This window comes from Lutra lutra, chromosome 3 (genome assembly GCF_902655055.1).
Source record: "Lutra lutra chromosome 3, mLutLut1.2, whole genome shotgun sequence".
In the NCBI taxonomy this organism is placed as follows: Eukaryota; Metazoa; Chordata; class Mammalia; order Carnivora; family Mustelidae; genus Lutra; species Lutra lutra.
The window spans coordinates 96,029,477-96,044,728 of NC_062280.1; the positions used below are offsets into that span (position 1 = coordinate 96,029,477).

General features: G+C 38.7%; 1 pseudogene; it reads left to right on the forward strand.

The window, feature by feature from the left end:
* The first annotated feature begins 11,406 nt into the window (after positions 1 to 11,406).
* On the forward strand, positions 11,407 to 11,657 carry LOC125095927 (40S ribosomal protein S21-like; annotated as a pseudogene).
* The last annotated feature ends 3,595 nt before the right edge of the window (positions 11,658 to 15,252 follow it).

Genomic DNA, 15,252 nt, shown 5'->3' on the forward strand with positions numbered 1-15,252 from the left:
AGGGCATTGCACCCAGTTTACACCTCTGAGGCTGTGCTTTACTTTAAAAGATAATTTCTTTTTTTTTAAAGATTTTATTTATTTATTGGACTCAGAGAGACACAGCAAGAGAGGGAACACAAGCAAGGGGAGTGAGAGAGGGAGTAGCAGGCTTCCCACCAAGCAGGGAGCCCAATGCGTGGCTCCATCCCAGGACCCTGCGATCATGACCTGAGCCAAAGGCAGATGCTGAACGACTGAGCCACCCAGGTGCCCCTCAAAAATAATTTCGAATATCAGAAAGTGGTTCATGGAAGAGAAAAACATAAGCCCCCACAAAGGATTCCTTGAATATTTCAGAAGTCTGTTTTCTCATTGTTTAATTAAAACAGGAAAAAAAAACAAACAAACACAGATTGCCCCTTTCCACTAGCAGGTCTGATTCACTTCAGTGATTGAAAGAGGAGCAGGAAGTAAAAGAGTAATAGATGTTCTAACGAACGTCATTTCCACCATCAAACTTTTGAAACTTCACCCACGTGCAAAGAATGAAGCCCAAAGCAACGTCTCGGCCTGGTAATGCAGAGAAGTCTGAATTGGAGGGACAGGGACAGATGAAGACCTCATGTGTGTTGGCTGAGGCTGGTGGCACAGAAGAAGGGGCTCTGCCAGCTCTCTACCCAGGCCTCCCCTGTCCTCAGCCAGGAACCTGCTCACAGCCCTGACCTGTCACAACTGTCACACGGGAGACACACAGTCACCCCTGGAGCCAGCCCTGCCCACACCCTCCTGTAGAATGCACTCTGCTGTCCTCCGGGACCCCTGTCAGCTCTACCCAGACCTGGAACTCCCCTGTCTGCTGCAAAGCTCCAGGATCCCCTGCCCTTCCAAAATTACACTGGCCCAAGGCTCTCATGAGAAAGGCAGAAGGCTATCTCCTGAATGGTTAACACCTACTTTCCTCTTCTGTCATATTTCTCTGCACTTACCTTTATACCTGGGCACACTCTAAGTAACATATCAATGGAATGTGAACATGCTCTGAGATCTGAATCTTTCATCGCAGCTTTCCAAGGACTCCTTATGCAATAAGACATTAGTGTATCCTACCACAGTGTGTTTGGAAACTATCATCTACAGAACAGGAGAGTGAAAATCACTCCAATTTTATCTCATTCTTCATGAAGCAGAACATGGTCTTTTTCTTTTCTAACTAAATTCCAATTAGTTTCAATGCAGTGTTAATTCCTTTGCTTCAGGGGTAGGATTTAGTGATTCCTCACCTGCATAGAACAGCCAGTACTCATCAACAAGTGCCCTCCCTAATAGCCATCACCCTTTACCCCTTCCACCTGCCCAATAGCAACCCTCAGTTTGTGCTCTAAGATTGAGTCTGTTTCCTCATTTGCCTGCCTTCCTCCTCCCGACTATGTTCATCCATGTTCATTCTGAAATTCCAAAGGAGTAAAGTCAGTGGGCATTTCTCTTTCCTTACAGATCGTGCTTAGATCCATCCGCATTCTTGCAGATGGTAAGATTTCATTCTTTGTGAAGCTGGGTCCTATTCCATTGTGTATCGATCTCCCACATCTTCTTTCTCCATTCATCAGTGAATGGACATTGGGACTCCCTCCATAATTTTGCTATTGTTGATAATGCTGCTATAAACATCGTGGTGTTTGTACCCCATCGAATGTGCATTTTTGTGTCCTTTGGGTAAATACCTGGGAGTGCAATTGCTGCATCCCAGGGTTGTTCAATTCTTAGCTTTTGGAGGAACCACCATACTCTGTTGCAGAGTGGCTGCAGCAGCCCCCATGTGCACCAGCAGTGAGGGAGGATTCCATTTTAAGCACATTACCTGCCAGCAATTTCCTTAGGACGAATGGAAAACCTGTGGGATAACCTGACTCACCCAGCGTCAAGCAAGAAGTTCTAGAAATTCACCCCAGGGTTCCTGACACCAAGTCCCTTGAAGCCACTAGCATGCATCTATCCCAGATAATTCCCAAAGACTCTCCTTCTGACTTCACCACCAATGACTTTCACCATTTATTGAAACTAGAAAGTCAAGCTTAACTTTTAAATCGTAAAACTCTCCTTGCAATCATTTTGAATTTTCCCTCTGCCCTCATTGTAACTCGTTGGATGAAAAGACTACTATTAGGAAACATCACCTTTGACAAATGACAAGACATCATCCAAGTCTCTATCTGACCTCAAAAAGCCACCTAACTCTAGGTGCTGGCCACTCCACCACAACCTAGGCCCAGTGGAATAAGCACTGTTAGATGAAGGAACACATTATATATTAAGTACACAGAGTACCTCTCATCTTCCTTTTCTTATCAAAGTGATTGCCTGGGAAAGAGATGTTCCAAACACCTTTCTAAGCCAGAAATGAATGGAGAAAATGGGACCCCCTGCCATGTTCTACCTGCAGGGAAACTCAGGAAATCTTGCACCCACCCTAGATTGCTGACGGCTGCTTCATTTTGACTTTGTGGCTCCACTAGAGATACCAGGAGGTTTGGTGTTAAAGAGAAGTTTTACCTCCGGTCCTGACATGGATGTGACATTATGCCCAATGTACCTGCTGCTTTCTCTGAACGCTGACGTCCTATGACGAGTGGCATGACTGACTCAGATGCTGATGTTCAAAACTTCGGGTCTTGTGGAGGTAGAGTGGAGAAGCATTGTCAGGTGGGGATAAGAAGGCACCTCCAATCTAAGGCCTGCACATCTGCTCCGGTTCCTGGGAGAAGGGGTTACACATGCTTGTTTCTTAAGTAGTGATTAGCTTCATTCTAAAGTTGACCAATGCCATTGTACTTTTTGGTGAAGCGAAGTTACTCTCCCAAAAAAACGTTCAACTCATTGGTTCCAAATGCAACATGAGTCAGGTCTGGTTTCCTCTAAGCTCCAAACCCCCAAGGGAGGCCCCTCCTGCCCCATCTTGACAGCTCATTACAACCTAAGCTGGAGACACATGGCACAATGATGAGTTGGTGAATGGTTCTAGGGGGTTGTTACCACAACTCTTGAGCCTGGGGAAACAGGCTATACAGCTCACCTCTGCCTCCTATAGAAACAAGCTGTAGCGCATTGCCTCTCAGGGTCTCTCACCCAGCGCCTCACCACTGCCTTCAGTGCCAACAAGATGCAAGCACTTATCTTCCATCTTTTGCACTGCAGTTTGCCACTGCTTCCAGTGGTGGCAAGCAGCATTGCCATGCCTTCCAGTGACTCTCATACTGCAGATCACCACTCCCTCCAGTGGCATGAACCTGCACTGCCGGGCCTTCCAGTGTCTCGCACTACAGCTCACAACCACTGGTCTCAAGCTGCACTGGCACATCTTTCACTATCACTCAGACTGCAACTCAGCACTGCCTCCAGTGGCAGAAATCTGCACTGCCTCGCCTTCCCACACCTTGGACGGTATCTGTCCACTACATGCATTGTCGGGAAGCTCCAGCGGCACATCTTCCTGTCTTGCCCACTGAAGCTCAGCACTGCCTCCCTTGGTGGCAAGCTGAACTGCCCCATCTTTCAGCACCTGTTGCACTGGACCTCAGCACTGCCTCCAGTGGTGGAAAGCTGAAATATGAGAGCTGCTTGATGGCATGGCAGTGCAGAATTCTGTCATTGGAGGAAATGCTGAGCTGCATTGTGAGAGCTCTGGGAGACGTGCCAGTGCAGTTTGCAGCCACTGGAGGCAGTGGTGATCTGCATTGCAAGACCCTGGGAGAAATGGAAATGTCGGTGCCCACCACTGGAGGCAGTCGTCAGCAGCAGTGGGAGGGATTCCAGAAGGTTTTGCAGTGTTCATTAAGGCCACTAGAGGTGGCGATGATCTGCAGTGTGAGACAATTAATGGCGTGCCTGTGCAGAATGTGGCTAGTGGAGGCAGTGTGGAGCTGCAGTGATAGACCCTGGAAGATGCGCAGTGACAGTCCCGCCAGTGGGGGGGGGGGGTCAGCTGCAGTGCAAGGGATGCCTGAAGGCTTTGCAGTGCTGCTTACCACCACTAGAAGAAGTGGGAGGCCATGGATGGTCTGGCTGTGCAGCTTATCTCCACTGGAGTCAGTGCTGAGCTGCAGGGTAAGATGATAGCAGGAGTGCTTGTGTTTCAAAAGAGTACTTTCTCAGTTTGTGGGGTTTTATACCCATTTCCTAATCTCCTTTATGACCATTTAAAATCATCTTGGGAATAGAGTAATTGGATGCAGATTCACCATATTTCTGGGACTCCTACAGAATCTAAACTGCAATTCAACCCTATACTTCAAAATTGAAAAAAATTGTTAAATGTTGATCTGCTTCTTTCTGTCCTGTGTATGGCGACTTCCCTTCCCATCCACTGTACTAACAAAGTTGAAACAGTGATGTGTTACATCTTTTCCAGAAAGAATTTATCATATTTCAGATTTCAGGTAATTAGGTCATCCAGAGATCTCAGTTGGACTTTAAATTTTTTGGTTTGTAGGTTACCTTTATTGTTCTCATTTTTAGTGTTGGAGTGACATTGCCCAGCATATTTCTGTATTCTAACAGAAGCAGAAGTTTCCAGCTGTGCTTTCTTAAACAGTTATGCCAGTTTTCAAATTATAAATTTCAATATTTATAAACATTAATATCAGAATATTTCTTATACTAAAATGCTTAAGAGAATACATGTTTTAATATTAAAGATAAGATGATCTCACAAGTAAGATAATAAGTGATATTCCAATATCATAAGAAAACAACATTTTATAAGAATATTAATCACATAAAACATGAAAAATGACTCTTGAGCAAGATTCTGACACATAATACAATATGGTTAAAACTTGAAGACATTGTGCTAAGTGAAATAAGCCAGACACAAAAGAAAAAACATAGTTTAATTCCACTTAAACGAGGTGCCTAGAGGGTCAAATTCATAGAGACAACAAATGGAAAGAGGATTGCCAGGGTAGAGCTATTAAGTAATGGGTACAGAGTTTCAGTTTAAGATGAAAAATTCTGGAAATGGATGGTGGTGATGGTTGCTCAATAGTACAATGTACTTACACTGAAATGTATGCTGAAAGGGATTAAAATGCTGGGTTTTAGTTTTTATATGTTTTACCATAATAAAACAAAGACAATTCAAGTGTGTCAAGCCCATTGACAAGTGATTGTTTCTATAGCTGAGATTAGGAAAATATAGGAAGAAATCAGAGCATCTTATCCTGTCAGAAAGTAACAAAGTGCTTAAAAAAAAAAATAAGGAAAGTACAATGTCAAAAAGATAAAGAAGCTGGGCTGAAAACATCCCCCATTCCCAATAGCCGAAGTTAGCATTGGTGGTTCAGTGGTAGAATTCTCGCCTGCCCAATAGCCGAAGTTGGAACAATTTGAGCAATATGTGAACAACAATATTTGATTATAACCCAAATAATAAAATAAACATGCATGAATACACACTGATATAAAGGATTAAATAAATGGATAAAATGGGAGGAAGGAGATAATACTTCTTTGTAGAAAACCTCAATTAGTAAACATAATAATAATGAAATGGAAAAATACCACAGGGGCGCCTGGGTGGCTCAGTGGATTAAAGCCTCTGCCTTCAGCTCAGGTCATGATCTCAGGGTTCTGGGATCGAGCCCCGCATCGGGCTCTCTGCTCAGCGGGAGCCTGCTTCTCCCTCTCTCTCTGCCTGCATCTCTGCCTACTTGTGATCTCTGTCTGTCAAATGAATAAACAAAATCTTTTTTTTTTAAATACCACAATAATTATCACTGCAGGCAAGATCCATCAAACCATACTAATCCTTGAGGGTGAAAGTTTAAGAAGAAACAATATTTTCATATTCTTAAAAGATACATTCCTCAATATATGTTTTATTACAATGGAAATAGAATAACATTATATAGAAGAAATACAGCAGATGCTGTAGAGTTACTATTTTTTTCCTTTTTTAATACATATAAATATAATGTTCCACTTGATGTCATTCACTGAGAATGGCATATCACTTCTGTGATATTCTTCTCCAAAATTTATAACTTCAACTATATTGTAAAAAAATAAAATAAAATAAATCAGAACAAAACAAACTCTACAAATTAAGGGGGTCTACAAAATTCTAAATCCATATTTTTCAGAACTGTCAAGATAAAGAAAACAAGGGAAGACTGAAGATCTGTCACAGATTAGAGGGTGAAAAAAGTCAATGACAAATTAAATGTTATTACTGACTTGGATCTCAGAGTGAAAAAAAGATATTAGTAATAATAATGGTGAAATATCAATAAGTTATATGGTTTAGTTAATAACTAATTTCTTAGTTTCAATAATGGAATGTAAAATGTTAAAATTAGGGCCAACTGAATGAAGGCTGTACACCATTTTTGCAGCTCTTCTGTTAGTCTACATTTATTTCAAAATAGGTTTTAAAAAATGAATTTTACCCACTCATTAAGATAGGACTTTTGGCCAATCATTTCTCTGTTTGCAGGGGGAGAGTAATTATTTTAGATAATTGAAAGTAACAAAACAGTATTTATTTACTTGAGTATATATTCACTAATTCTTCATTCATTCCTTCATCCATCCAACCATCCATTCATTCACTCACTTAAGAGTATTCCAAGATTCAATTTTTACTGAATTACTTAGTTCTTGCAACGTGTAAATATTCTTAAATGTACTTTGACATACTACTTAACATGGTTTCTCATGTTAGGATCTTATATGCTTAAATTTTACATATAGTATAAAATACATTTTCTCCTTTAAATAAGGACTACCGCACCCCTGGGGCAAATAATACATTATATGTTAATAAAAAAATAAATAAATAATTAAGTACGTAAATAAATAAGACTACCCAGAAAATTCACATTAACATTAGTTTGTTAAAAGTCTAATTCTTATTGTGACTGCTATTGTGACTAATTTAATTTTAATATCCTACCAACCTTTACCAGTTATTATTAAATTGTCATCATTTACATTTCTTATTTTTCATAAAATGCTCGGCAAATAGAAATGAAATCTGAGGAACAATAGAGCAATCTAAAGATACTGTCTTCTTTGCTCTTCTGTTTGTTTAGTTGCAACCATTTCCAAAAGGTTCTAAATGTAAGCTCAAAATCTACAATGAGACTATTAAAAGAAAAAAAAACCCTACTCTTATTTATCCTCTAAGCAAACAAAAACAGATGTAACGCAAACATAGCATCATCTTTTCATTCAAATCATTGTGAATGATTCCAATATTCGAAAAGCTTTCAGTCACTAATCTATTAGACATGAAGTGTGTTTAAACAGCAAAGTAAATGAATATATGAAAACATTTCTGTGGGAACACAGAACCAACTATTTATATTGTGTACTTTGAGTCAATATACGGATTGATTTCTGACTTGATGTATACATTCCCAAGGGTTGTAAGCCTACCTATCACTCTCATTGACAAAGCAGTAGGAAATCTGACAGTTGCCAGAAAAGATTTCAGTGAGTGTCCTAAAAATAAAAGGAAAGAGTGGACTCTTGATCTTCATTCAAATGATCTCAGCTCTAGAAAGTGCCAGGAGAATGAATAGAAGTGATAGTTTCATTTTGAAATACACTGCTAATTGATTTTAAAATTATAATAATTAAATCTTTGGAGTAAACTTGAACCAAAACTGTAAAGTTAATGACTTAAACTTGGGAATTGTTTTTTTTTTTTTTAAGATTTTATTTATTTATTTGAGAGAGGATGAGAATGAGAGAGAGAGAGAGAGTGAACACACACAGAAGGAGAGGGAGAGAAAGAAGCATACTCCTCGCTAAGCAGGGAGCCAGATGCTGGACTGGATCCCAGGACTCTGGGATCATGACCTGAGTAAAAAGCAGAGGCTTAACTGATTGAGCCACCCAGGGACCCCTAAACTTGGGAATCTTAACGGAGATTATTTTACACAGTTTTTTCATTCTACTGTGACTTCTAACTCCAATCTTTGTACCTACTAGTGCAACCCCAGCACTCTCCAATACTCATGTATACATTTGTGTGGAAACTGGACTTGTATCACCATTCCTTCTTTCCTTTTCTTCCTCTCCTCCTTCCTTCTGAAAAATATCTATGAAGTGTTGATTACACACTAGGCTCTAGGCTAAGAGAACATTGTATATAAAACAGTCACAGCTCCTAATCATACACAAACTGTGTGGCTTACTGCTAGCAGATAAAAAGACAATAAACAAAAAAAAAAAACAAGTATACACACATCTCTTGTAGTCTATGATGCATCTCCTTAGCTTGCCTGATAGTAGCGTCAGTTAATGTAGGTTGTGGTAGACAGTCCTGGTGAGACCTGACTTACCTGGTGCCAATACTCCCAATTCCTACACTTAGCATCTTGCCACATTTCTTCCTCAGTGTCTTCTCCAATATCACTATAACTATACTAGCCTCTGAGCACATGCTGTTAAAAAGGTTGGGGTCGGGGGTTGAAGCCCCTGGAGGCAATCCCCTGTGGGTGGAAGAAAGCAGCTGATATATAAATGCTCTAGCCTTTCTCTCTATTAGGAAGTCAATTCTAGCATGAATAATTACCAAGGGCTGCTAGTAGAATTGAGTATCTATAGTTTACTAATGTGAAATACATAATGTATCTTCATGCAGAATTTTCTTTATCCTACAAATTGCTCACTTTATTCTATCATATCTCCATTCTGCACTCCCTTCTCTCCCCCAAAAAAATCTGCACTCAAGTCCTTGTCTCAAGTTCTGCTTTTAGGGATTCAAAATTTTAAAAGAAAAACCTTCAAATTCATTAAATATATAATTATAAATTACAATAGTTTTTGATGATTAACAAAGAATAAGGTTGTACAACAGAGAAATGTTTGTGGATTTTTCTGAGGGTTGGGAGGCTCATGACAAGTTAATTCTCCTGAAAATTGACCTGAGCAGCTTTTCTAAGTATGTAAAGGGCACTGGCACCTGCTTAAATTATGAAATGCACTGATTATTACAATGGGCCCTATATTGAGTTTTGGGATGGTTTGTTTAAGCTTGGCAGTAGTGATTATTAATAGCAGTTAGACTGATAATTTTATACTTTCTGAAAATCCTGGAAGGTTCTGCTATGGCACTTTTTACATAGCAAGAAATATGCCTACTTTGCTAGAAAGGGATATGAAACTCCAGCTAAGATTCTATTTTGAGCCTCCTGGCTCTACTGTTGTTTTAAGGCTACCTTGTAGCAAATGAATGGATTAAAAAAAATACATGTGGTCCATATATACAATGGAATATTATTCAGCCATCAGAAAGGATGAATAACCAATATTTACATCAACATAGATGGAGCTGGAGGAGATTATGCTAAGTGAAATAAGTCAAATGGAGAAATATAATTATCATGCAGTTTCACTTATTTGTGGAACATAAGGAATAGCATGGAGGACATTAGGAGAAGGAAGGGAAAAATGAAAGGCAGGAGGGAATCAGAGCCTGGATGAACCATGAGAGATTATGGACTCCAGGAATCAAATTGAGGCTTTTAGAGATGAGAGGGGTGGAAGGATGGATAAGCCCAGTGATGGGTATTAAGGAGGGCACATATTGCATGGAGCATTGTGTTATACACAAACAATGAATCATGCACAAACACGACCTCAAAAACTAATGATGTACTGTATGGCAACTAACATAACATTTAAAAAACAAAACAAAACAAAACCACCTTGTGTTTTCTGATCAGACCAGAGAGAGAAAGCATGACAATTATGGTTCTTAGAAAGCAAGAAAAATGAAAACTTACATATGTGATATAGTCATTGGTCAAGATGTATATTCTAAAGAATATATGACAGAATATACATGCTATCTCATTGGTCAAGATGTATATTCTTTATGCTATCTCTGTCTTGTATCTTTTTCCTAAAATAAACCATAGGTTAGTGAGCATTGACATTTTGGGTCCTATTACTCTTCTAACACTAAAACCTTAACTCCCAATGTTATGTAGAGGGAATCATATTTATCAGCAAGGAAGCTACATTACTTTTGTTATTATTTCTATTAAGAACAAATTATCCAGAGGCATGTTGGTTTAACATTGAAGAAGGCACAGTGTAATTTTCTGTATTGACTATCAATATATTTAAGATGAAAATTTCTCAAACTGTAGACATAATGCATTCCCAAACAAAGATCAAACAGGATTTTCCCCCCTGGAATTAACAAGGTGGTTATAAAAGTCTAATAGAAATGCAAAGAACTGGATTAACCAAAGGTCCAAACAACAAGAATAAACACAACCTACTCTAAAGACTCATTATAAAGCTAGAATTATCAATAAAGTATGGAATTGGAGGCAAGGTGAATGAAAAAATTTATACAATAAAATAGTGCAGGATTAGACTTCCACATACACTGACAACTGATCTTACAAATATGCAAAGTATACTCAGGAGAGAATGAATAGTCTTTTTGACAGATGTTACTGAGATTATGATATCCTTATGTTTAAAAAAACTTTGATAAATATTTTCTGCCACATGCAAAAATTAATTAAGATTGGATCATACATAAAAATTGAAATCCTAAAACTATGAAATTTCCTAGAGAAATCTTTTTTTTTTAAGATTTTATTTATTTATTTGACAGAGATCACAAGTAGGCAGAGAGGCAGGCAGAGAGAGAGGAGGAAGCAGGCTCCCTGCTGAGCAGAGAGCCCGATGCGGGGCTGGATCCCAGGACCCTGGGATCATGACTTGAGCCGAAGGCAGAGGCTTAACCCACTGAGCCACCCAGCAGCCCCCTAGAGAAATCTTAAGGGAAAATCTTCACGACACTGGGTTAGACAAATATTTCTTAGATATAGAGACAAAAGCATATTCCATAGAAGAGAATTTGATAAATTGGACTTTGTGAAAAGTAAAAGCTGCTGCTTCTCAAAAGTCACTGTTAGGAGAGTAGAAACACATACTACAGACTCAGATAATATTTTTGCAAATACTGTATCTGATGAAAGACTTGTAGATAAAATCCACAGAGAGGTCTCAAAAATCAATAATAAGAAAAAAAACTAAAAACACTTAGCTTCTTCAAAGAAGGTATAGATATCCAGTAAATATATGAAAAGATGTTCAAAGCATTGATCAGTAAGGAAACATAAAGCAAAACCATGATCCAGTGGGATCCCTATTGTAATGGCTTAATTTGGAAAGAGGAGGAGAAAGAGGGGGAGGAGGAGGAGGGGGAGGAGGAGGAGGAGGAGGAGGAGAAAAAGAAGTGGAGGAGGAGGAGGAGGGAAAGAAGAAAAAGAACTGATTATATCAAGTGTTGGCAAGGATATGGAGGGACTGAAAGACTTATACACTGTTGGTGAAAATGTAAAATGGCTTTTTTGTGCTTGCAGTGGTGATGGTGGCAGCAGATGCACCCTCTACATGCAGAACATTGCCTGTGAGTTCGTGGACCAGTACCTGCCTGGAAATGTACTGCCAACAACCACATCATGGTCACCAAGGACCACAGGTCCATCCAGATGAGTGTGGCTGAGGTTGACAAGGTGACAGGCAGTTTCAATAGCCAGGTTAAAATCAATGCTATCTTTGGGGCCATTTGCTGGATGGGGGAGTCAAATGACTCCATCCTCTGACTAGCAAAGGTCATGGGCAGCATTTCAAAGAACTTCTGACTGGAGAGGATTATGGATGTAGGATATTTGTCAAGAATAAATAGCACCCACTCCCCCAAAAAAGAAAGAAAATGTAAATGGCACATCCACTTCGGAAAACTGGTTGTTTTGTGTTTACCATTTAATACAGCCATTCCACTACTAGGTATTTTTCCAGGAGAAATAAAAGCTTATCTGTGTATATAAAGACAAGTACAGAAATGTTCTTAGCAACTTTATTTGTAATAGTCATAAATAAGGAATGCTCTAATAATAGGTAAGTAGATAAAAAAATTATAGTGCAGTCATACAACTTAATGCTACCCAGCAATAAAAACATAAATAAGATACATATGTAACATAATCCCTTCTTTATTATGCTGAATGAAAGAAACCACCATAGAAGAGGGTATACTTGGGGCACCAGAGTAGCTCAGGGGTTAAGTGTCTGCCTTCCACTTGGGTCATAATTTTTTTTTAAGCTTTTATTTATTTATTTGACAGAGAGAGAAATCACAAGTAGGCAGAGAAAGGAAGGAAGTAGGCTCCCTGCTGAGCAGAGAGCCCAATGTGGGCCTTGATCCCAGGACCCTGGGATCATGATCTGAGCCAAAGGCAGAGGCTTAACCTACTGAGCCACCCAGCTGCCCCACTTGGGTCATAATCTGGGGGTCATGGGACTGAAATGGGTGGAGTTGGCCTCCCTGCTCAGCTGGGAGTCTGCTTCTCCCTCTCCCTCTGCTCCTCCCTACTCCACTCATGTTCTCTCTCTCTTAAATAAATAAATAAATAAATAAGATCTTTAAAAAATAGTATATACTTAATTTTATTTATATAAAACTTAAACTAAAAAATGCAAAGTAATATATTCTGGTGTATTTTGCATATAATATGCTGCATTTTGTTTTAGAAAGTTAATTATATTTTAAAGTTATTAAAATAAGTAAAAAGTATATATTTTAACTTTAACTTCACTTTTAGCATTATCAAAGCTCCACATATCTTTGTCTAAATCCAAATTTTGTCTGGTATCATACTCCTTTTTTCCATAAAACTTCTTTAACATTTATTTTAGTTAAAGTGTGCAGGTAATATAGTCTCTCAGCTTTCATTTGTTTAACTAATTCTGAATTTCACCTTCAGTTCTGAAAGATATTCTTTCTGGGTATAATATTCTAAGTTGAATTTTCCTTTTTATTTCATTACTTAAAGGATGACTCTCCAACGTCCTCTAGCTTACACTGTCTCTATTGGTGACTCTTAACGTATTTTATAATTTTATGCCGATGTACATAACGTGTTTTTTTTTCAATGATTGCCTTTAAAATTTCTTTGTTTGTTTTCAAAAGTTTGTCTTTGCTGTGTCTGGAGGTATCATTTGAATTTGTGAGTTTGTGTAGGTGTGTCTATGTTGGTTTATAACCTATTTTGGATTCACTATATTTCTAGGATATATTGTTTAATATCTTTAATTTTGTTTTTGGAAATTTCTTGATATTTTCTCTAAAAATTTACTCTTTTCCTTTCTTCCTGGGATTCCAATTAGATTTTAAACATTATGTTTTCCTTAGCTTCTTGTTATGTTGACTGCCTTGTCTCTTGAAAAACTGTTGTTGTTGTTGTTGTTGTTGTTTGTTTGCTTGCTTCTTTGTTTACTTCTCCTTCTCTTGGCATTGTGTCCTTTTTCATTGAAAATCTTTGATTCTAGAAAACCTATGTAGCAAACATATATTGAACACTAAATTAATCAAGCATACATGAGTTGTGTTTAGGTTTTCTACTCACTCTGGTTGTTTTCAGGACAAGTTTCTCTTAATCAACCCTTGTATGTGGAGGGAGATAAGAGGATATTTCACAGCCTTAGTTCAAGTGCTACGACTGGTTGTCTAAAACTGAATCTACATAATTTCATGAAATATTTGGCCAATATTACTTTCCATTTCACACAGAACAAATTCCTACTTAAGGGAATAATCTTCAGTCATAGTCTCTTCTGAAATCCTTAACCATAATGATGCATACATTTGTTGGCTAGTAGACTGAATCATGAGGGATGGATTTATCTATATAGGTTGGATAGAATAGCTAGGTGTTAAATTTTTATTTGGCAAATGACATTTAGTAAAAAACACTAAGAGAATACTTTTACAAGTGGTACTATGAAAATGTGGTGAAGTGAAAATAATGTACTAACTCTTTACCATGAAGTACAATGTGGGGATCCTAGGTTGTTCAATTGGTTAACCATCCAACTCTTGATTTCTGCTCAGGTCATGATCTCAGGGTTGTGACAGTGAGCCCTGCATTCAGCTCTGTACTCAGTGGAAGAGTCTGCTTGAAGATTTACTCTCTCCCTCTCCTTCTGCCCTTCCCCCTACCTCTCTCTTTCAAATAAATAGATAAATCTTTTTTTAAAAAAGGAATACAATGTAATTAAACTAAACAAACTAGTCAGTTTCCTATATAGTTCTTAACATTAGGATAAAGTAAAATTTTACGGATAGCATTAAAGTGGTAGAAGCATATTCAAAGTTAACTATGTTCTGTGTAGATCTGAATGAATTTGCATCTTAGCCAACTATTTTGTATATTTGAAGATATAATTTAATCCTTCAAAATAACAATAATTTTAGTTCTTTTTTTCGGTTTTAGCATCCCCCTGTTAATATGAATCACTTTACTTGATCATGGGGGAATAGCCTTTCTTAAAATGCCTCAGAAATCATAACTTAAATGCAACTTTTATTATTGGTCATCCTACTCTATCAGAAAACTAAAAATAGATTTGGAGAGATAAGAAGATGGCAGTGGAGTAGGAGGACCCTAGGCTCACCTCATCCCATGAATACAACTAGATAACTATCAAATCAGCCTAAATACCCCAGAAATTGACCTGAAGATTGAGAGAACAATATCCAAAACTAATGGAAGAGAATAGGCCACACTGAAGAATGTGGGAAGGATGGACACATGGTGTAGGGGAGAAGCAGATCCTGCCTACTGCAGAGGGGAAGGGGCCATGGTGGTGGAAAAGGGCAAGCAAGAGAGAACTTGGGGAGAGGAACTTGGGGAACAGGAGATGCCCTTAACCATTGGCTTGGAGAATGAGAGGGGCTGAATTTCCTTAATTCTTAAAGACACTTAAAAATTCCTCTAACACTTAAAAACACTTAAGAGCCTGGAGTTTTAAAGGTCAGTGGGCTTAGCTGGGATAGACTCCAGAGGGCACAGTGTTGCTCTTGGAAAGGAAGAATACAAACAACACGGGGATGCATCATGGAAACAATGATCCGAAGAGCACCTAGAGCACATAGTGGGGAGATTATTTGCTCTTCTTGGAGCATGTCCCTGAGACACAGCATTCATGAAGACACCTTTCTAGGAACAAAGATGCTCCATTTCCTTTCCCCACCTCTCAGCATAAACACAGCACCACCTGTAGGAAGCAGCACAGTGTGGACACTGGCTGCATAATTTGCTTGCACTAAGCCCCGCATGCCTAAACTCTGCTGGAACTGCCCTTCTCAGTCTTGCTTGCCTCAGTCCCAGTGTGGCAGGCCCCTCCACTAGAAAATCAGCTCAGACCCCTGCCCATACTATTTCTCCCAACCAGTTT